General features: G+C 36.3%; 1 non-coding gene across 1 annotated transcript; it reads left to right on the forward strand.

Annotated features, from left to right (window-relative positions):
* The first annotated feature begins 320 nt into the window (after window positions 1–320).
* On the forward strand, window positions 321–428 carry LOC148544521 (small nucleolar RNA R71). The gene has a single exon (XR_015901600.1). It is a non-coding gene; the product is annotated as a small nucleolar RNA R71 (small nucleolar RNA).
* The last annotated feature ends 21,726 nt before the right edge of the window (window positions 429–22,154 follow it).

Consider the following 22,154-nt stretch of genomic DNA (forward strand, 5'->3'; position numbering starts at 1 on the left):
TGAGTACTGTTGGATGCAGCTTGCATTCCATGCAGACTCTGAGAAATCATATTGACTTGCTGAGTCAATATTTTATTCTGAGCCAATATGGCATTTAGAGTATCAACCTCAAGAACTCCCTTCTTCATAGGCGTCCCATTACTCACAGGATTCCTTTCAGAAGTGTACATGAACTGGTTATTAGCAACCATGTCAATGAGTTCTTGAGCTTCTGCAGGCGTTTTCTTTAGGTGAATGGATCCACCTGCAGAGGTGTCCAGTGACATCTTTGATAGCTCAGATAAACCATCATAGAATATATCCAGGATGGTCCATTCTGAAAGCATGTCAGAAGGACACTTTTTGGTCAACTGTTTGTATCTTTCCCAAGCTTCATAGAGAGATTCACCTTCTTTCTGTCTGAAGGTTTGAACATCAGCTCTAAGCTTGCTCAGCTTTTGAGGAGGAAAGTACTTGGCTAAGAAAGCCGTGACCAGCTTATCCCAAGAGTTCAGGCTGTCTTTAGGTTGAGAATCCAACCATAATCTAGCTCTGTCTCTTACAGCAAAAAGGAAAAGCATGAGCCTGTAGACTTCAGGATCTATTCCCTTAGTCTTAACAGTATCACATATCTGCAAGAATTCAGTTAAAAACTGAAAAGGATCTTCAGATGGAAGTCCATGAAACTTGCAGTTCTGCTGCATTAGAGAAACTAATTGAGGTTTCAGCTCAAAGTTGTTTGCTCCAATGGCAGGAATGGAGATGCTTCTTCCATGTAAATTGGAATTAGGTGCAGTAAAGTCACCAAGCATCTTCCTTACATTATTATTATTTTCGGCTGCCATCTCCTCTGCCTGTTCGAAATTTTCTGAAAGGTTATCTCTGGATTGTTGTATTTTAGCTTCTCTTAATTTTCTCTTCAGAGTCCTTTCAGGTTCTGGATCTGCTTCCACAAGAATGTTCTTATCCTTGCTCCTGCTCATAAGACAAGGAAGAATGGACAGAAAAATAATAATAATAATAGAGATTCTCTTTACCACAGTATAGAGGTTCCCTTTTGTGAGTAGAAGAAAAGGGGGAGATAAAGGATGTGATGTAAAGGAAGAAATGCAACTGTACTGATGGAAGAGATGTGAGATGAGATGTTAGGATATGAATGAATAAATAGAATAGGATGGGAGAGGTATAATTTTCGAAAATTATTTTGAAAAGGAGTTAGTGATTTTTGAAAATTGGTTTTTGAAAATTTGTTAGTATTTTTCGAAATTTTTTTTTTTTGAAATAAAATTAAAAATAAAAATAATTAGTTAATTAAAAAGAAATTTTTGAAAAAGGGGAGAGATATTTTCGAAATTGAGAGAGAGAGAGTTAGTTAGGTGGTTTTGAAAAAGATAAGAAATAAACAAAAAGTTAGTTAGTTAGTTGAAACAAATTTTGAAAAGATAGGAAGTTAGGAAGTTAGAGAAGATATTTTGAAAAGATATTTTTGAACAAGATAAGATAAGAAGATATTTTGAAAAGATATGATAGGATTAGTTTTGAAAAAGATTTAATTTTTAAAATCACAATTAATGACTTGATTCATAAGAAATCACAAGATATGATTCTAGAACTTAAAGTTTGAATCTTTCTTAACAAGTAAGTAACAAACTTCAAATTTTTGAATCAAAACATTAATTGATTATATTATTTTCGAAAATTATGATATAAAATAAGAAAAATATTTTTGAAAAATATTTTTAAAATTTTCGAAAATAACCAAGAATTTTGAAAAAGATTTGATTTTTGAAAAAGATTTTGAAAAAGATAAGATTTTCAAATTGAAAATTTGATTTGACTCATAAGAAACAATTTGATTTTTAAAAATTTTTGACAAAGTCAATCCAAATTTTCGAATTTGATGAGAGAAAAAGGGAAAGATATTTTTTTGATTTTTGAAATTTTTATGAAAAACATGAAAAATATGCAATGCATGAAATTTTTAGATCAAAACATGTGATGCATGCAAGAATGCTATGAATGTCAAGATGAACACCAAGAACACTATGAAGATCATGATGAACATCAAGAACATATTTTTGAAAAATTTTTAATGCAAAGAAAACATGCAAGACACCAAACTTAGAATTCTTTAATGCTTGCGCACTAAGAATTCAAGAATGCATATGATAAACATGAAAAGACACAAAACAAAAAATCATCAAGATCAAACAAGAGGACTTACCAAGAACAACTTGAAGATCATGAAGAACACTATGAATGCATGATATTTTCGAAAAAATGCAAGATGCACATGCAAGTGACACCAAACTTATAATGTGACTCAAGACTCAAACAAAAAACACAAAATATTTTTGATTTTTATGATTTTCTAATTTTTTTTGGATTTTTCTTCGAAAATAATATGAAAAAGAAAAATTAAGGATTCCAAAATTTTTAATATGAATTCCAGGAATCTTGCCATGTTAGTCTAAAGCTTCAGTCCAGGAATTAGACATGGCTCACTAGCCAGCCAAGCTTTCAAAGAAAGCTCCAGTCCAAAACACTAGACATGGCCAATGGCCAGCCAAGCTTTAGCATGTAAATCAGAAACAGTAGCAGGTGGATTAACTCCAACTAGCTTGCTCTTGATAACAAATTGCTGCCTCAGTCCAAATAAATTTAGACATGGCTTTACAGCCAGCCAGGCTTCACATGCTTCATGAAACACTAGAATTCATTCTTAAAAATCTTGAATAAATTTTTGAAAACATTTTTATTTTATTTTATTTTTTTCGAAAACAAAAGAGAAATTTTTTTTTTTTGAAAATATTTTTGAAGGATTTTTTGAAAAGAAAACGAAAAGAAAGTTACCCAATCTGAGCAACAAGATGAACCGTCAGTTGTTCATACACGAACAATCCCCGGCAACGGCGCCAAAAACTTGGTGGACGAAATTGTGATCACTTTAATGTAGTACTCTTTGTTATTGTATGGAATCATTATTATGGCTCTTTACTATGTGTGGACACAACTCCGTTCAACTAACCAGCAAGTGTACTGGGTCGTCCAAGTAATAAACCTTACGCGAGTAAGGGTCGATCCCACAGAGATTGTTGGCTTGAAGCAAGCTATGGTCACCTTGTAAATCTCAGTCAGGCAGATATAAAGTGACAATGATGTTTTCGAATATTATATAGTAAGATAGGGATAGAGATACTTATGTAGATTCATTGGCAGGAATTTCAGATAAGCGAATGGAGATGCTTTTCGTTCCTCTGAACCTCTGCTTTCCTGCTATCTTCATCCAATCAGTCTTACTCCTTTCCATGGCTGGCTGTATGCAAGGGCATCACCGTTGTCAATGGCTACATCCCCTCCTCTCAGTGAATCATATTTCACGCACCCTGTCACGGCACGGCTATTCATCTGTCGGTTCTCGATCATGCTGGAATAGGATTCACCCTCCTTTTGCGTCTATCACTAACGCCCAACAATCGCGAGTTTGAAGCTCGTCACAGTCATTCAATCATTGAATCCTACTCAGAATACCACAGACAAGGTTTAGACCTTCCGGATTCTCTTGAATGCCGCCATCATTCTAGCTTATGCCACGAAGATTCTGGTTAGGAGATCTAAGAGATACTCATTCTAGCTTAATTCATGTAGAACAGAAGTGTTTGTCAGGCACGCGTTCATAAGGGGGAAGGATGATGAGCGTCACACATAATCATCACCTTCATCACGTTCTTGGGTGCGAATGGATATCTTAGAAGCGAAATAAGATGAATTGAATAGAAACCAGAAGTACTTTGCATTAATCTTTGAGGAACAGCAGAGCTCCACACCTTAATCTATGGAGTGTAGAAACTCTACCGTTAAAAATACATAAGTGAAAGGTCCAGGCATGGCCGAGATGGCCAGCCCCTCTGATCTAAGAACCAGACGTCCAAAGATGTCTAATACAATAGTAAGAGGTCCTATTTATAATAAACTAGCTACTAGGGTTTACATGAGTAAGTATTTGATGTATAAATCCACTTCCGGGGCCCACTTGGTGTGTGCTTGGGCTTGGGCTTGAGTGTTACACGTGCAGAGGCCATTTGTGGAGTTGAACGCCAGTTTCTGTGCCAGTTTGGGCGTTCAACTCTGGTTTTGGATCCTTTTCTGGCGCTGGACTCCAGACTTGGGCAGAAGGCTGGCGTTGAACGCCAGTTTATGTCGTCAATTCTTGGTCAAAGTATGGACTATTATATGTTGCTGGAAAGCCCTGGATGTCTACTTTCCAACGCAATTGGAAGCGCGTCATTTCGAGTTCTGTAGCTCCAGAAAATCCACTTTGAGTGCAGGGAGGTCAGAATCCAACAGCATCAGCAGTCCTTTTTCAACCTCTGAATCTGATTTCTGCTCAAGTCCCTCAATTTCAGCCAGAAAATACCTGAAATCACAGAAAAATACACAAACTCATAGTAAAGTCCAGAAATGTGAATTTAACATAAAATCTATTAAAAACATCCCTAAAAGTAACTAGATTCTACTAAAAATATACTAAAACAATGTCAAAAAGCGTATAAATTATCCGCTCATCAGTCCTCTCCAATGTTCAACTTGTTACCATTTTTCATCTGTTGGGTCTCTTCCACTACCGACAACGAGTTTGAATTTTTGCCAATGGCATCCACTTTCACTCCTTCATGCATCATGATACCATCCTTATTGGAGTCGTTGGTTCCCATTGAGTTATCATGATTGGAATCTGGATGAACTTGTGCACTATAGACCTCTCCTCCCACTTCCTTAACAAAAATATCATGCTTTGGATTGCCCACCTTCACTGATATCCACTCATTAATGAACTCCTATTATTGGCAATCAATTAAAGTTCTAGCCATACTAAATACTCTAGTTTTAGAAACATCATGTTGCATAAATAATTTACCGTATAATTTTGCAATTTACAAAATAAATTCATAGACCATTTATGTATCCGTAGACCACATTAAGGTTTATGCTATCTTCTATTAGACTTCTTAATAACAGCTCTATTTTTTCCTCAAATTCTTTCCCTTGAACCACTTTTCTTATTGGTGGTGCCCCAGTCTTTTTTTTTTTGCAAGCTTTCATCCTTTTCTCTTTTTCTACTTCAATTATCAACATGTGTAAACTTTTTCCACTTCAAATTGATATCCCTTCTATTGTAGTTTTTCCTTTCCTCGCCATCCATCTTCTTCCTGGTCGCAGTACTCTGTTCCTTATTTCCATATTCTACTGTGTCCCACCTCTTTTGAATCTAAAGATGGAAATTCGAATCTTTTTTCCTTCCCATGTAGCTCCATTCAGTCTTTTAATGGCCCTAATCGCGTCCTCAAAAACTTTGAATCTAATAAAACTGAAAGGTCCATCTACATTCCTCCTCTTATTCCAGGACATATACACATTTGTCACCCTTCTATCCTTTTTGAATTCCTTATACATATTACTTCTGGATATAGTCTTGGGAAGGTTATCCACACAAATGGTATATCCTGCATATTCTTTGTCCGCTCACTTGTTAGGGTTAAAGTCATCCAGTTTCTTATTGTTGACTACTTGATGTTTCTAGGACTTTTATCCTTGTTGGATTTACCATTCACTGTTATCTCCACCATTGTTGATATTATATATACTCTTGATCCCGCCTTTGTTGCCTCCATAACGGTTAATTCAACCCCTCGCACTCTCTCTCCCTTATTTCCAACACCAGCGACACTGGTAACCTTACAGTGTTTCCCTCTTTCATAACTCAACTCCCCTCTCACACCTTGTACTCTTGCGTACTCTATTTGTTAATCACACTTTTCCAAGTCCAAAGTGAGCAGGCAATGAGAATTATTGAGTTTAGAGACATATAATATTTTAATTATTAATTTTTTTCTATTGTGTTGCAAAATTTGTAGTCAACTCTGCCTATGTTACACTTGCGGTACATAGCCGGTCCCAAGCTCGGATAAAGGAGGAGGGTTGTATTAGGACTTCGGCAACCAACATAAAAACTTGGTCGAATCTTCATGACACGAATCAAAGATGTTATTATGCTAAAGCTAGGCCATTACCCAGAAGCAACGTGCTGTATGGCTCGAGTATAGTGTCAAATGAGCAAGAGCCGCCACATCGGTGTCCGGATGTAGTGTTAAATGAGCAAGGGTTCCCGCATTTTCATGAATGGACGAGGGTAAATAAGCTAGTGCACAAAGTAAAAGGTAAAGGTCGGAGCGACAGAAGGTTGAGATTTGGGACATGGAACATAGGCACTCTAACAGAAAAATCCATGGAGGTGGTGAGCACAATGACAAGGAGGAAGATTAATATTATGTGCCTACAAGAAACAAATGGGTTGGTATGAAGGCTAGGGAGTTGGATATTTCCGGATTTAAACTTTGGTATACAGGAAAGGTGAAGAATAGGAATGGGGTTGGAATTATTGTGGATAAACAGTGGAAGAAGGACGTAGTGAATGTCAATAGGGTGGGAGATCAAATCATCTCTATCAAACTTGTGGTGGAGGGAGGTGCTTTTCATGTGATTAGCGCCTATGCACCGCAAGTGGGTTCGAACGAACAACACAAGATAAGATTTTCGGAGGATCTAGAGAGTTTGGTCCAAGACATACCTTTGAGATATAATATTTTCTTAGGAGGAGATTTAAATAGTCATGTTGAAAGAGAAGTGACTGTGTATGGAAGTATTCACGGGGGCCATGGTTTCGTTGTGATCAATGCCGAGGGTAAAATTATTTTGAACTTTTCCTCAACCTTTGACCTTCTCATAGCAAATACATGTTTTAAAAAGAGAGATGAACATCTCATAACCTATAAGAGTGGCATGACAAGCTCTCAAATCGACTTCTTCTTGTTGAGGAGAGTCGACCAGAAATTTTGCATTAATTGTAAAATTATCCCGGTAGAGAGTTTAACAACACAACATAGGATGCTCATCATGGATTTTCATGTTGGGCAAAAGTTAAGGAAAAGACATCATACGAAGAAGCCAATGATGAGGTGGTGGCGGATGAAAGGGGTAACACCCAAATATTCAAATCCTTATACTTGAGTCATAAGTCAATGATAATAAGGTGGTACAACTCTCAAGGTGGATTTTTAATACATAGTTTATAAGTAAAATTGAAAGGAGTATTAAACGAGAAGCCTGAAAAGGAGTAAAAATAAAATCGCAAATTCGTAGTGCTCACATATCAACAAAAAAAGGTAAAGTGTGAACTAAGACGATATAAAGACAATGCCATCGAGAAGAATAAGATAAAACAAAATACAGATAGGTAACATAAATAATTAGCTACTAGTCGTGACCCGCGAAGTTTAGGCTGGCTAGGGTACAGTATAAAAGCAGTTTGACAACTATATCTCCTAATCTCTCCCAAAAGAAACATAAGAACCTCTATAGGCAAGTTTAAGAGAGTTCAGTACATAATATAAGCTTTTCAAAATAAAGGTGGAGAGATTCTAAGCAAAATATCAAGTAGAGAATATAAAGATCTTCACCATCTCTCAGATGAACCACAGCTCACTTCTGAGCACCTGGACCTGTATCTGAAAAACAAGAGATATATATGGAATGAGAACCCCCAACCCATGGGTTCCCAGTACGGTAAAAGTGCCAAATAAATACAATGCATTGTAATAAAAACTCACTAAGCATCCTAAACTTCCTTTCACCAAATATTCATCATATGTTCTCGCTAATCCATAATAGGCAACTGTCATAAGGGAATGCTAAATCTAATTCATCTTCCTCATGCTTCCCAACTTTCTAATCCTTCGACAATTCACAATCAGAATTATAAATAAAACCATTCCCAGCTTTTCTGTCTCAGCAATTCTATATCATTACCTCATATCCTCACCTGGAGCAAGTGAAATCACTTCACTGCGTCTACCCAGAGAGCTCAAATTATCTCATTTAATAATCATCATCGCTATTCAATTACATCATCAACTTATCTCATCAACAACAGCCCTCAGTGTCAATCGACACCAGCATGAGGGACCTCTCAGTTGTACAAACACAAGCAATACAGGCAAGTAATACACAATAAGGTACAAGTAGAACAAGTAGCACGTAATCAAGTAAAATAGCATATATGATATAACAATCCAAAACAAATAGGCAAACTCAAACAATTCAAACATATGCAAATGATGTATGCCTGCCGTATGGCTGATGATATCATCTGTCGGTTATATAGCCAACCCGACACGTCCTGGTAGCTAACCATGGACAAAAACACCCATCGCAGAGCAATTAGGTTTGAGCTACAACCCCCTTACTACTACCCGCTCAACCCAGAGCCAGTGGAATAACCACTACTGCGGCTACTACCCAGGCGGGTGTTTAAAAGCTCAACCTAGAGCGAGTGGAATAACCACTACTGCCGCTACTGCCCAGGTGTCACAATCTCTGACCTGGAGCAAGCGGAACCACAATCCTTGCTACTATCCAGGTATCATAGTCTCTGACCTGGAGCAAGTGGGATGAACCACAACCCTTGCTACTGCCCAGGATCTCAAAACATACATTCATCCAGTTTAAAATCAATCATCATTGTTATCAAATCTCAAACATTAACCTAGAGCAAGCAGAACGAACCACAACCCTTGCTACTACCCAGGCATCACAAATACACATTCATTCATAATCATTCTTCATTATTACCAATTCTCAAACAATGACCCAGAGCAAGTGGGACGAACCACGACCCTTGCTACTACCCAGGCATCACAGACATACATTCATTCAAAATTCCATAATTAAGCTCATTCATTATAATTCTCATTCCGCATCTCATACCCGGAGCAAGTGGACAACGCCACTGCCTACTACCCGGGGTCACACATCACATTCAACATTTTTCATCATTATTCATATATACATTTAGTCATTAATCATATACATATACATACTTAGCCATAATTCAATTCTTATCACAGCCATCCGGCCCATACTATACACAACACTTTCACCATCATCCTCAGCAACTCATACAATCATCATTACTCATCATTCACCATTGATTCTCACTTTACTTCATCCGTAAGTCACCACATGTCCTAGCTTCTTTTCATTACTAGGCATACTATAAAAATTTAGGACTCAAAGGATGAAAATAGAGGCTTAGAAGTCTAAAATTCGGCTTTAAAAACTCAAAAATCAATTTTTGCTGAGAATGGGGTCACGCGTACGCATCGCCCACGCGCACGCGTGGAAGGCAGAGAAAAGCGGGTGACGCGTAAGCGTCGCTCATGTCCACGCATGGGAAGCAGAAAGGTAGCGCGACGCGTGTGCGTCAGTCATGCGTACGCGTGGGTGCATTTTGTGCTCTTAGCATAAAACCAGCACAGTACTAGCGCAACTCTCTGGATTTTCTATTGGGCACTTGCATCAATACAGCGACGCGTACGCATTGGCCAGGCGCACGCATGAGAGAGTAAAATTCGTGAGTGACGCATGCGCGTTGGCCATGCGTGTGCGTCGGAGTACGTTTTAACAAAAATTTTACTAAGTTTAAAAAGCTGTAGAATTTTATTTTCAAACCTCAAACTTTCGCCATACATAACTTCTTCTACAAAATTCTTTTTTCAACCATTTCTGAACCGTTGGAAAGATCGTTGAATGAACTTTCATAAAAATTCAGTTTTGAAGAATTCCTAACTCCAAGAGCTGAGTTATGGACTGCTAAAGTCGGTCAAAAATCAATTTTTACCCAAAAACAGAAATCACCAATTATTCCAATGTTCACAAGCCAAATTCATTTTCACTCATCCAAATGACCACAACCCAACCACATTCATATAATTACACTCAACCAAAACCAAACCTACCACATCTATACAATTCAATTCAATTTCATCACCTTCCACTCCTAAATTCCTAATTCCTTATTATTCCACATTCCTCCCATTTATTCACACACTCAATATTCAATATCCATTCAATTTCATATGACATCACACAATACACACATCACTTACCTTCCTTACCTCTTTCCGGCCTCCGACCCAAGATTCACGGCCTCTGGCCCAAATTCACAATGTAAATGCATATTCCACAAATCAATATTCATTTTCCAATTCATCAAATTCTCAACACAACAAATATAAAAATTCACACAATTCTCAACCCAATCATTAATTTACATTAAATATCAACTATACATATTAGTACTAACCATTTACACAATCCAAACTTAATCCTAGAGGCATCTAGTCTAGAAATTCTCACCACACCACACTGTACTTAAATGAAACTTAAACTGTAAGAATCGTGAATTAATTAACTGATTAATTAACGTAAAATAATAATAATTTTATTAATTTAATTGCCCGAAATAGGTCCAAAATTTTAGGATATTAATTAGAAAATATAAATATGATATTTGGACTTAGTAGATTTTTCTGAGTTGGAAAATGTAATTTTCTTCGGAAAATTGCGTAAAAATGCGTACCAGTATATTAATTGGCAGTACCGGCTTAAATCTGTCTGGTACTGTATAAAAGTAGTAAAAACAGTAGAAAAACTTAGGAAAATAATTAAAGTTGAAAACCGGGCACTAATTTTAAAGGTTTGACCCAAAATTAGGCCAAACGGGCCAAAAACGCTAACGGGTTGGACTGGGCTCGAGTTAGGCCCAAGTCCAACTTATATATAAGCATAAATAAAGGCCATTCAGCCTTATTCTTCATTAAACAACACACACACCAGCAGCTGAAGTGAGGAGAAGAAGAGAGAAAAGTCACTATTCACATCCACATTCAATCGAAACTATCTCGAGCTACGGTGCTCCGATTCGCGTGTCGTCAACGGCTACGAGAAGCTGTCGTCGAGCCTGTTACTCTCATCTACCATTTGTAGGTAAGATTTCAAAGATTCTTCTCTATTCATCAGCCCTAAGAGTTTTGACTTTTGGGGTTTTGTATTAAGTAAAATTTTGTGATTTTGAGTGTTTAGGTACATTCTAGCCCTTGATTGACATTGGTTTTGGCTTCTAAAACTGTTGGGTAAGGTGAGTTGTTCTTGAACCTTTGTAAATTGGTTTATGGTGAGTATTAGGTTTTGATTTATGTGAAATATGTGATATTAGAATGAATATTGGAGCTTGTTGGTGATTATTGATGCTTGTGGAGTTGATTGGTGGCTTGGACTGTGGTTGAAAGCTTGACTTGTGCTTAATTGGGGTTTTGGTACATACTGGGAATCGGCCAAGGTATGGTTTCGGTTTTCTCTATGTAGTATATAATATTCATGGACACTTAGGCTAGTGACCCATAGGATAGATTTGGAATTTATATGTTTTTGATGATTGTTTGGGTTGTTGATGTTGTAAATGTTAATTGAGATAATGGGGTTGGAATGTGATGTATGATGAACTTGTATGCATATGTGTGTTAGTCATTAATATGGAGTATGAATGAGTTGATGAGAAAGATTGATATTGATGAAATGAGAATTTGTGAATGTGTTAGTGGAAAATTGCTTGATGTGTTGGATATTGATATTCAAGGTTGAGAATGTCAAAATGTAAAGGAAAGAGTAGTAAAAATGGTGTAATATGTCTTAGAGTGTAGATTTTGATGAGAAATGGAGTTTTGAATGGTTTGGTATAGGTTGGAATGTGTATGGTAAGAAATGGTGGTAATTGTGAAGTTTGGTAAAATTGGGTTTTTGGTGAACTTTGTTCGATCATAACTTTTGCCTCGATTTTCAAAATTTGATGAGATTTGATTAGAATTAAAGATCTTTGAAAACCCTTTAAATTGATATAAAGTTTGTGAAAATTGGAATTTTTTGGAGGAAGTTATGATCATTCAAAGTTGGTGTTAAAAATATGAAATTATGCAAGGTTGCAAAATTTCATGATTTCTGATATGTGCGAGCGCACACCCTGCGAAAATTTTGACCTGTGCGGATGCACACACCTGTGCGCACGCACAGGCAGGAAAATGCGTTCTGTTTGCAGCGCTAGCACAGCTTGTGCGCGCATATATCTAAGGAAGAATTTCAACCTGTGCGGACGCACAGGTCTGTGTGGACGCACACGTTGGGAAGGCCATTCTGTTAGGGGCACTGGCACAGGTTGTGCGAGTGAACAGATTCTATAAGTTTTGCCACCTGTGCGTACGCACACCCCTGTGTGTACGCACACATTTTAAAATCTCCTGGGTGTGCGCACGCACATGCCATGTTCCTTAAATTTTACTTATTTTTCAACTATTCTACCTTCCCAACAAGGTTGTAAGCTTCTGTAACACCATTTAGAACTCTTGGGCCTAGTCTTAGACTTTTAAAACATTGGAAAAGATTCTAGGGGATTTAGATGACATTATCAAGAAAACTTAGAAAACGGAGGCCTAGGTTTCTGGCGTGCTGAGGGTGGCTTGATGTTATGTGATGTATGGTTGATGTATGAGACAAGAATTGAGGAACTATTGAGTTCGAAATTGAGATGTATATTTACAGTGGTTGTGGTGAGTCGAGGACTCTGAATGAGATGATGGATCCATGTATACTAAAAATATTTTCTGAAAACCACTAAAATAATGTTTTCACTAAGATTATGGAACATTATGCGCCTGGCAGGGACGATGGTTAATCCCGCCTGTCGAGGTAGTAGCGATGGCGTAAGGACAGTGTTTAATCCCGCTTACGTTGAGATGTGAGGTCTGAGGCAAAAGTATCCCGCTCGCATCCCTTTGGATCAATAGAGCGTGCAGGCGCAAAACCCTGGATAGTGATCCGAGCACTATATCTCGAGGTTCCCATTGATGATTCCAAAGGGCAACATCTCCATGGAGATGTGTCGGGTTGGCAATTGAACCGACAATGTGATATCACAGCCAGTAGGGCAGGCATTCATCATATGCATTTTCTATCGGTTTGTATGCTTTGTTTACTTGTAATGGCTTGCCTATTCGTATAACATGCCTAATTGCTATTTGAATTAATTGCCTTCTATGTCAATACTTGTGTTTTACTTGCATTGTACATTATCTGTGTTTTCTACTGGGATTGAGGAGGTTCGAAAGGCGGTGGCGATGGGATCGCATGGAGGATAGGTTGGTGATGGCTGTGGGACAGCGGTGTTTGGTTAGAATAGAAATCCCCTAAGATAGATTACCCGGTTTGTTTATGTTAAGGTTTATATCTTATGCTTATTTATTTTAGTATGCTTTAAGATTTTGTGATGGATATGGAGCTTAAGATTGCCTTTGGCGTCCCTGGGTCTTATATCCTACATCACTGGGCACTGTTACCATACTAAGAACCTTCGGTTCTCATACCATATTTCTGTTGTGTTTTTCAGTTGCAGGTCACAACCCACCTCAGTGAGTTGCTTCGGATGGTGACAAAAGCGGAGGATCTTGGATTCTTTTGGAGTCTTTTAGGTTTATCTTGTTTATACATCTCTCTTTTAGTATTTTGTCTTTGCCTAGATGCTTGTATTATGGGAGAAAAACTTGTATAAGTTGTTTTTAAACTGTCAGGTTTCTGTATGGTTTTGTATACTTGTATATGGCTAGCCGGCTTAAACTCCGTGAGCCGTGGCTAGTTTCCTATGATATTATATACTTATCTTTTGTTGCATCTTATCTGTTTCTTGTGCTTTAAGTTAGAATCTTCGTTAGTACGTTTGCACTTTTTGAATCCTGTCTTTGAGTTATATCCTTCATCGGGCTTCTAGACTATACTATTCTTTCTATAAATATATTATGTATGAGCTTAGAACTGTCATAATCTCTTATTAACCCTTGCTTTACGACGCGAGATAAATCTTAGGCTAATTAGGGTGTTACATAAACCGTACCTCTTGTAGCCAAAATAATTGAGCTTCTTCTTGGAAGTCTCCACCAACCTTAGCTCCAAGCCTCACCAAAGCTCCACAAGCAACACCAACCTCCCAATTGTTTACCAAAATCAACCAATACTCTAACATAACCAATTTCACACTTACGATCAACCTAGAGTTCATAAAAATGATAAATCACAAGGGTTGGAGGGTTTCTTACCTTAACCCACTGAAGTTTGTGATGAATATCACCCATGTCTCATACTAGAGCACTCATAAACAACGAAAATCATAAAATTACTCAACACCCATAACCAAACTAGAATTTAAGGGGGAAAACGAAAACTGGGCAGAATAGAGTAGAATACTCATCGCAAAACTTAGATATAATTGTAGAGGATGAGAAGAGCGACACGTGGCCGCAAACGGCTCGTCAATTGGAGTTCCGGATCAAAAGTTATGGTGATTTGAAGTTTGATGGAGTTAGGATTTTCTCTCTTCTTCCTCTCTTCTTCATTTCAGCGCCCCACACCCCTTTTCTTAGGGTAAATGAGCTGAAATTCTCATAACTAATGTTTATATATGTTGAGTCTTGGGCCCACTTGGACCCGGTTCACTTGTTTTAGTTCGTTGGCCCAATTTTGGGACAAAACCTTTAAGATTAGAGTTTTAAATCGTATTTTAAATATTTCTATTTTCCCAAATTATAAATTCTTATTTCTTCAAATTATTCACCTCTAATTAATTTTCTCAGCCACAGTATCGGATAGATCGCAGCCAGTACTGCCGGTCAAATTTTCAGTGCACATTTTTATTCAGAAAACTATGTTTTCTTAAAAAAATTTGCTGAGGCCAAATATCATATCTAAATTATCAAGTTTCGATTGCTAATTTTTCTAACAATATTCGCTCCTATTCAATTTATTATTTAATTAATTACGATTTGACCAGGTTTTACATTCTACCCCCTACAGTAATTTTTGCCCTCGGAAATTCCATCCGTCACTACGAGTACGTGAGCGTAGTCTTCCTTTATATCAAACGTATGGTAGTCCCAAGGTCTTTTTACTCTGCGCGCTTCCATTGCCACGCTCTGATTCCTTTGTCTCCGAGGGAGGTCTTATGGAAGGTTTTAGAAAAAGAAGAGAGTAAGTATCGCATATATTCATACAATTAAAGACATGTATGATGGGGCCATAACTAGTGTGAAGACTCAAGGTGGTATGACAGAGGAATTTCCTATTAGTATAGGATTACACCAGGGATTATCCTTAAGTCCATACATTTTCACATTAGTCTTGGAAGTACTCACAGAGCACATCCAAAAGCCTGTGCCATGGTGCGTGCTTTTTGCCGATGATATCTTCCTTATGGGAGAGTCAAAGGAAGACTTAAATAAGAAGTTGGACTTATGAAGAGAAGCTCTAGAAGTGTATGGTCTGCGCGTAAGCCATAGCAAGACGGAATATATGGAATGTAAGTTCGGTTTGAGAAGGAAAAACCCTAAAATAGAGGTGAATATTGGAGAAAATATTCTACGAAAAGTTAAAAGTTTTAAGTAACTTGGGTGCATCATACAGGATAATGGAGAGATTGAACAGGATGTAAATCATAGGATCCAAGCAAGTTGGTCAAAATGGCGGAGTGCATCTGGTTTTATATGTGACAAAAAAGTACCTTTAAAACTTAAAGGTAAATTCTATCGCACTGCTATAAGACCGGCTATGCTTTATGGTACAGAGTGTTGGGTGACCAAAGGAAAGCACGAACATAAGCTAAGTGTGACAGAAATGAAGAAGTTGAAATGGATGAGTGGTCATACGTGATTGGATAAAATAAGGAACGAAGATATAAGGGAGAGAGTTGGAGTAGCACCCATTGTGAAAAAGTTGGTAGAATCACGTCTCAGGTAGTTCGGACATGTGAAAAGAAGACCGACAGAACACCCAGTTAGGAGGGTGGATGAAATGGAAGATGGACAAGAGGTGAAAGGTAGAGGAAGACCTAAGAAGACCATCCATGAGGTGGTCAAATGAGATCTACATGTAAATGGTCTCTCTGTAGACATGATACTTGAAAGAGCTCAATGGCATTATTTGATTCATGTAGTTGATCCCACCTAGTGGGACAAGGCTTTGTTGTTGTTGTTGTTGTTGTTGTTGTTGTTGCAAAATTTGTAGTCATGCTAAAATAAGTGTAGATAATGCAACTGTATGTATAATAACAGGAGAAAAAAATTAGAAAGACTTGTATATCGAAGTGATGTTATTTTGTCAAATCTAGTAAAGAAGAATGAAAAATTTGTAAATGAAGGGTACAATTTAGTGGTAAGTATATCATATTATTTATTTTAGGTTAATCTGAAATTTATGTTTATAAATTAATAGGTTGTATAGACTAATTTAATTTTTTTAGGAGAAAATATTAGAGCATTAGCCTGAAGATCAAGAATGTGTTAATGTTGAAGGAGTTCTTTTCAAATTGTTGGCTCATCCGAATGATGCAATTGGAAAGGTCTTTGATGCTGAGAATATAGGGCGTCTGGATAGTTTTAGTAGTGCTTTATGTCCGGAAAGTTTTGACAAGCCTAAATGTGTTTATAAGTTTGCAACTGGCAGAGTCTCTAGCAATATATCTCAGCAACATGTGATAAATGTAGAGAAGCAGCTTGAAACTTTAAAAAGAAAAACTAGATGATTATAAAGAAACCAAAATTCAATTGCCAACACTGCACAAATTTTTATTATCAAAATATAGTGATAAAGTGTCTATTTTGTCCGGTATATGTTAAATACTTAGTTGGTGATTTTTAAAGTATTAGTTGAAATTTAGTCTTATTTATCTATATAAAGACATTATTATTATTATTATTATTATTATTATTATTATTATTATTATTATTATTATTATTATTATTATTATTATTATAAATAATGAATTTTTATTATTATATTTTTTTAATACAATAAATATTTGTATATTTAAAAATTAAATATTTGTTATTAATTTTATATATATAAATATAATTTTAATATATTAAAATTGCTCAATTAGTTACGGTCAAACTACAATAAAAAATACAATTTCTTTTAAAAAAGTCCAAGTTAGCCATGGAAAAAACGTAACAGATTAGTATAAATTAGTCATGGATGATATGTGAAAAAACAGTGCGAGTTAGCCATGAAAAAAGTATGACTAAATAACTTGATATTACTTCGAAAAAAGTGTGACTAAAAAATTCAGCATGCACAAATTAGCAACGGATGAAGTGTGGTAGAATTATACTTTTCGATTTGATTATTTTTACTTAGGCACGGCATTAAGCATAGGTAATGATGTACAAATCGTGAATCTTCGAAGGTTTTCACAGTATTTAAAACTGTGACTAATAATCCCAATACCGTGATAAATTGAAAATACAACTCCCTGATTATCCACAAATATTTTTTCGTGGACAATGTATGGTTGTTATAATGTTTGTGGACTTTAGCTAAGATTTTTTCTGTGGCTAAATTTCTTATTTTTTGTAGTGTAGACTGCCTAAGGTTATTTTCTTAGATTTGAACCATTTATATGTTTTAAATTAGATTTGGATAATTAAAAGAAATAATTCCGCTAGGTAACCAACAAGGAGTGCAGCTAACTAATAATTTTTTTTAATATTTTTCTTTGAAGGGAACATGAATTAAATTATCATGATAAACATAAAAAGTCTAATGTAAAAACATCCAAAATCTAAAAAAATCTAAAACTAAATAATAACAAACATCCAAAATTATTTTTAAAAATTTATAATAAAAAAACATCTGAAACGTAAAAAAAAACATCCAAAATTATTTTAAAAATTCTAAAAATTATTTTAAAAATATCTAATAAAAAGAAACATCCGAAACATACACAAAAAGAAACATCTAAAATCTAACAAAAACGAGATAGCCAAAATTTTTTTAAAATTTCAAAATGTAACAACACGAGTCATCCAACAAAATATTGTAAAAAGAACATCCAAAAACTAAGAAAAGAGACATCTAAAACTATTTAAAAAATTGTCCAAAATCCATAAAATAAAAAATATCCAAAACATAAGAAAAAGAAACATCTGAAATTTAGAAGAAAGAAACATGTAAAACTAGTAAAATGAATCATCTAAAACCAAGAAGATCATCTAGAAGCGGTTGGTGGCATGAGGACTTGGCGTGGCAGGCCGGCACGCAGCGAGACATGTTGCAAGGATCGGATAGGTTTTTCGTCGCAGCAATCACGGGCCTTGGAAGCAGGCACAGACTGACGTACAGCAAGAGGGGGGCACTTGCCCACACTGTAATTTCAATTATATATATATATAATTTGTCCCCACTCTAAATTTTAAATGAGCCACTACAAATAAATTTAGTCCAATTGCTCAATGTCCCAAACCCATTTTTTATCTCTTTGTCATTGTGACTATTAGTTAATCTGATCGAATTTTATCTTCTCCCATTCTCAAATCTCACGTCACTTTATATATTTTATTTTCTTCTCAATTTATTGATCCTTATTATTTTTTTTGTCTTTTGTTCTATTCTATTATATGTAACTATATTGCATATAAATTTCTAAAGTGAATTGATCATTTACTAATTAAGAATCTATTTTTTATTATAAACTAGAGTCTGAAATCACTCTATTAGTCTCCTCTAATAAAAAAAGTTCTCTTAGAATTCAATATGAAAAGCCTGGTAGCAGATCCTAGATAACAACATAAAATTTCAAATTATAATTCAAATGACGAAGTTGACGTTAGACTAGTTTATTTGCAAAAAGAGAGAGTGGTTGAATGATTGTTTGGTTACATATATAGAAAGGGAGACATTCAATCAAGTTGATAATGAAGCAATTATTCAACATTTTCAAAATATGAAAACAAGAGAAGTACTTTCAAGGTTTGAAGAGAAGAAAGTTAATGGCTAATGTAATTCTTTTTTTGTATTCGAATAACTAACGTGCACTTTTATTTTTTATTTTGGATTAATATATCTTTTAATAAAAATGTGTATTATTTTTGTCCCCAATATAAATTTTTTTAGGTCCGTCACTGTATGGAAGAGCTGGCAGCGCGGCACGACATGTTTCGTGGAGCATCGCGCGTAATCAAAGTTGGATGGAGAGGGGTCGGCACCGTTAAGAGAAGATGTGTAGTGAGACGCATAGGTGCGTGATAAACCCCAATTTTGTGATTTATCTTGTGCTTAATTTGGGGGATTTTATCACCTTTTCTCACATTTATTCAATGAAATAGCATGGTGTTGCAATTCTCCCTTGATTTGTGCTTAAATGTGAAAACATGCTTTTTAGACCTTAAAATAGCTAAATTTAATCCACTTTAATTCCATTTGATGCCGTGATATGTTTGTTAAGTGATTTCAGGTTCATAAGGCAAGTATTGGATGGAAGAAGTGAGGAGAAAAGTATGTAAAGTGGGAGAACTCATGAAGAAATGAAGGAACCGTAAAGCTGTCAAGCCTGACCTCTTTGCGCTCAATCGACCATAACTTGAGCTACAAAGGTTCAAATGAGGCGGTTCCAATTGCGTTGGAAAGCTAATATCTAGGACTTCAAAATAATATAAAATTTTCCATAATTGCTTCGCGTTTAGGGATGCGCACGCGCACTGTATGCGTGCGCGCCGATGGAGCAGTGTGATTCACTAAAGTGAAATCGTGGCAGCGATTTGCAGCTCATTTTGGGCCCAATCCAACTCATTTCTGATGCTATTGAACCTAAGGATTGAGGGGAGAATGAACCAAGTAGTCATAGTTTAGTTTTCACCATGGTTTAGGTTAGAATTCTAGAGAGAGAAGCTCTCCCTTCCCTCTAGAATTTAGGGTAGTTTAGGTTAATCTCTCTCAAATTCATCTTTCAATCTTGTTTTGATTTCAATTCTCTTTATATTTTAGTGTTCCATTGTCTTAATCTTCTTAGTTTCTCTTGTTAGTTTCTTATTTTGCTCTCTTTTATGTTTATGAACAATTGTTAGATCTTGATTTCCTTTAATTGAAATTTTATGTTTCCATGTTTCTTTTATGTTGATCTTGATTGCTATTATTGATTTCTTTCTTATCCTAGTTATGGGTTTCCTTCAATTCTTGCATTTGGTGATGTTTACTTTTCTTGCATTCTAAGTGTTTGATAAAATATTTCCTCTAGTTCTTGAGTAGTTTTCTTGACTCTTGGCCTAGACTATGGGAATTGAGTGGCCTTGAGTCATTAGGTCTCATTGAATTGGTGATTTGAAAACACTTGGTGGTCAATTTGATACCCATTAACACTAACCCACTAATAATCTAATTAGTAGATAGGTTGGGACTTATGGGTTGATGTTGATTAAGCCATTTGATATACTTCAAGTATAGAAGTAAACTTAATGAGCTTGGTTCCTCATAATTATCAATATTTGGTTTGTAGACAAGGATGGTGATCTCAATTACCTATGTCTAGCCAAGAGTTTTTTTCTTTTATTTTATTAGTTCTTATTATTTACTTTCTTGTTGGTTACTTTTCTTATCAAACTATAAAATCAAACCCCCTTTGCATTTTCATAGCCAATAATTAAGCACTTCATTGCAATTCCTTGTGAGACGACCCGGAGTTTAAATACTTCGGTTAACTTTCATTGGGGTTTGCACTTGTGACAACTCAAATTTTTTATTGGTAGGATTGTTTGTTGGTATAGAACTATACTTGCAACGAGAATTCATTCATTTGAGGAAATTCTATACCATCAAAGAATTCGCTCATCAAAATTGCACCGTTGCCGGGGAATTGCAATGGTGTTATGTTATTGGCTATTATATATATGTTAATATGCTTCTTTACTAGTTTTTGCTTGTTTTAGGAGTTATTTTTTATTAGTTCTTACTAGTTTTGTTTTTATTTTCTCTTGCTATTATGAATTCTCACCACTTTGGCTATGAGTTTAGTTCAAATTATGTTGTAGGAAATGGGAGCTACAATGAAGATGTGCATCAAGGATGGAACAATCAAAGATGGGAGGAGGCTCAAGGGATTGATCAACCTTCTTGGCAACAACAACCTCCGGATTCTAATGGGTATAATCCTAATCCTAATGCATATCAATCTAATGGATGTGGTGACCCTTATTGTAATTGTCAACAACCACCACCATATGCCTATGAACCACCTCCTCAATATAATTTTGCACCACCTTACTCACAAGCCCCTTTTCACCAAACACCTCCACATGACCCTAATCCTTACCCACTATACCAACCACCTTATGAGCCATATGAACCATATGGAGAATCCCCCCAATTCCACCACCAATACCCTCAAGAACTGCCACCTCACTATTCTTACCAAGATGAATCACCTCCCATGTATGATAACTTTCAACCACAAAATGAATTCCCTTTTCCACTACAACCCTCTATGGAAGAATACCCATACCCATCAATCCAAGAGCAATATGATCCTACTTATACTAGCCAAGTGGAACAAGAGCCAATGGATCGTCTCAAGGAAGCAATGGATCGGCTTCAAGCAATAATCCGTCAAAAAGAGCAAGAGGAAGCTCAAAGGATGAATGAAGTTATCGAGGCTAACCTTGCTAAAATTAAAGCCGCCTTGGACTCACGGGACTCATGCAACAAGCAAAGCACCTCCACGGATGAATGTGAGGAATCAACTGAAGAAAGGAGCATGAAGGAGATTTTAGAATCTCAACATGAGGACAAGGAGATGGGGTATGTCTTGCAACAAGTGGAGAGTGAAGAGATTGTTAATGAAGAAGAAGTGGTTGAAGAGCTAGAGGAAGTTGAACAAGAGGTAGATTTCAAGCTTGAGAACACTTCCACACCAAGTGATATTGTTGATGATCTTGTGGAAGTTGTTGAACCATCTTACAATGAGTTGAATTTAGTGTTGAGGAGGATAATGTGCAACCTCCAAGGCATAGTACGAATGATGAAAGATTGGAAGAAGTTGATCAAGAGATGGATTCAATCATTGAGAATTTTTTATCTACAATTGAATCCTCTCCCATTGTGCTTGAAATTGAGATCAAAAAAGAAGATGCACAACCTCCTATGCCCTTGGTGAGCAATGAAAAAGAGATTGAATTGGAAGAGAGCCACCAAGAGGAAGGGGTTGAAGTTGAGGAAAGTTGTAAAGAGGTGGAGGTAATCATGGAAGAGTACAAGGGAGTGGAACTTGCAAGAACATTGGAACCACCCCTTCCTAAGTCACCATCCAACACAACATTCAAGTGGGTAAAATTCTTATCCCTAAGCTTTAATTTCTCACTTGAATATGGTTTGCTTGAGATGGATGGGCAACTTAGAGCTCTTTGTGTAGTCAAGAG

This window comes from Arachis ipaensis, chromosome B9 (genome assembly GCF_059453495.1).
Source record: "Arachis ipaensis isolate K30076 ecotype BB chromosome B9, ASM5945349v1, whole genome shotgun sequence".
NCBI lineage: Eukaryota > Viridiplantae > Streptophyta > Magnoliopsida > Fabales > Fabaceae > Arachis > Arachis ipaensis.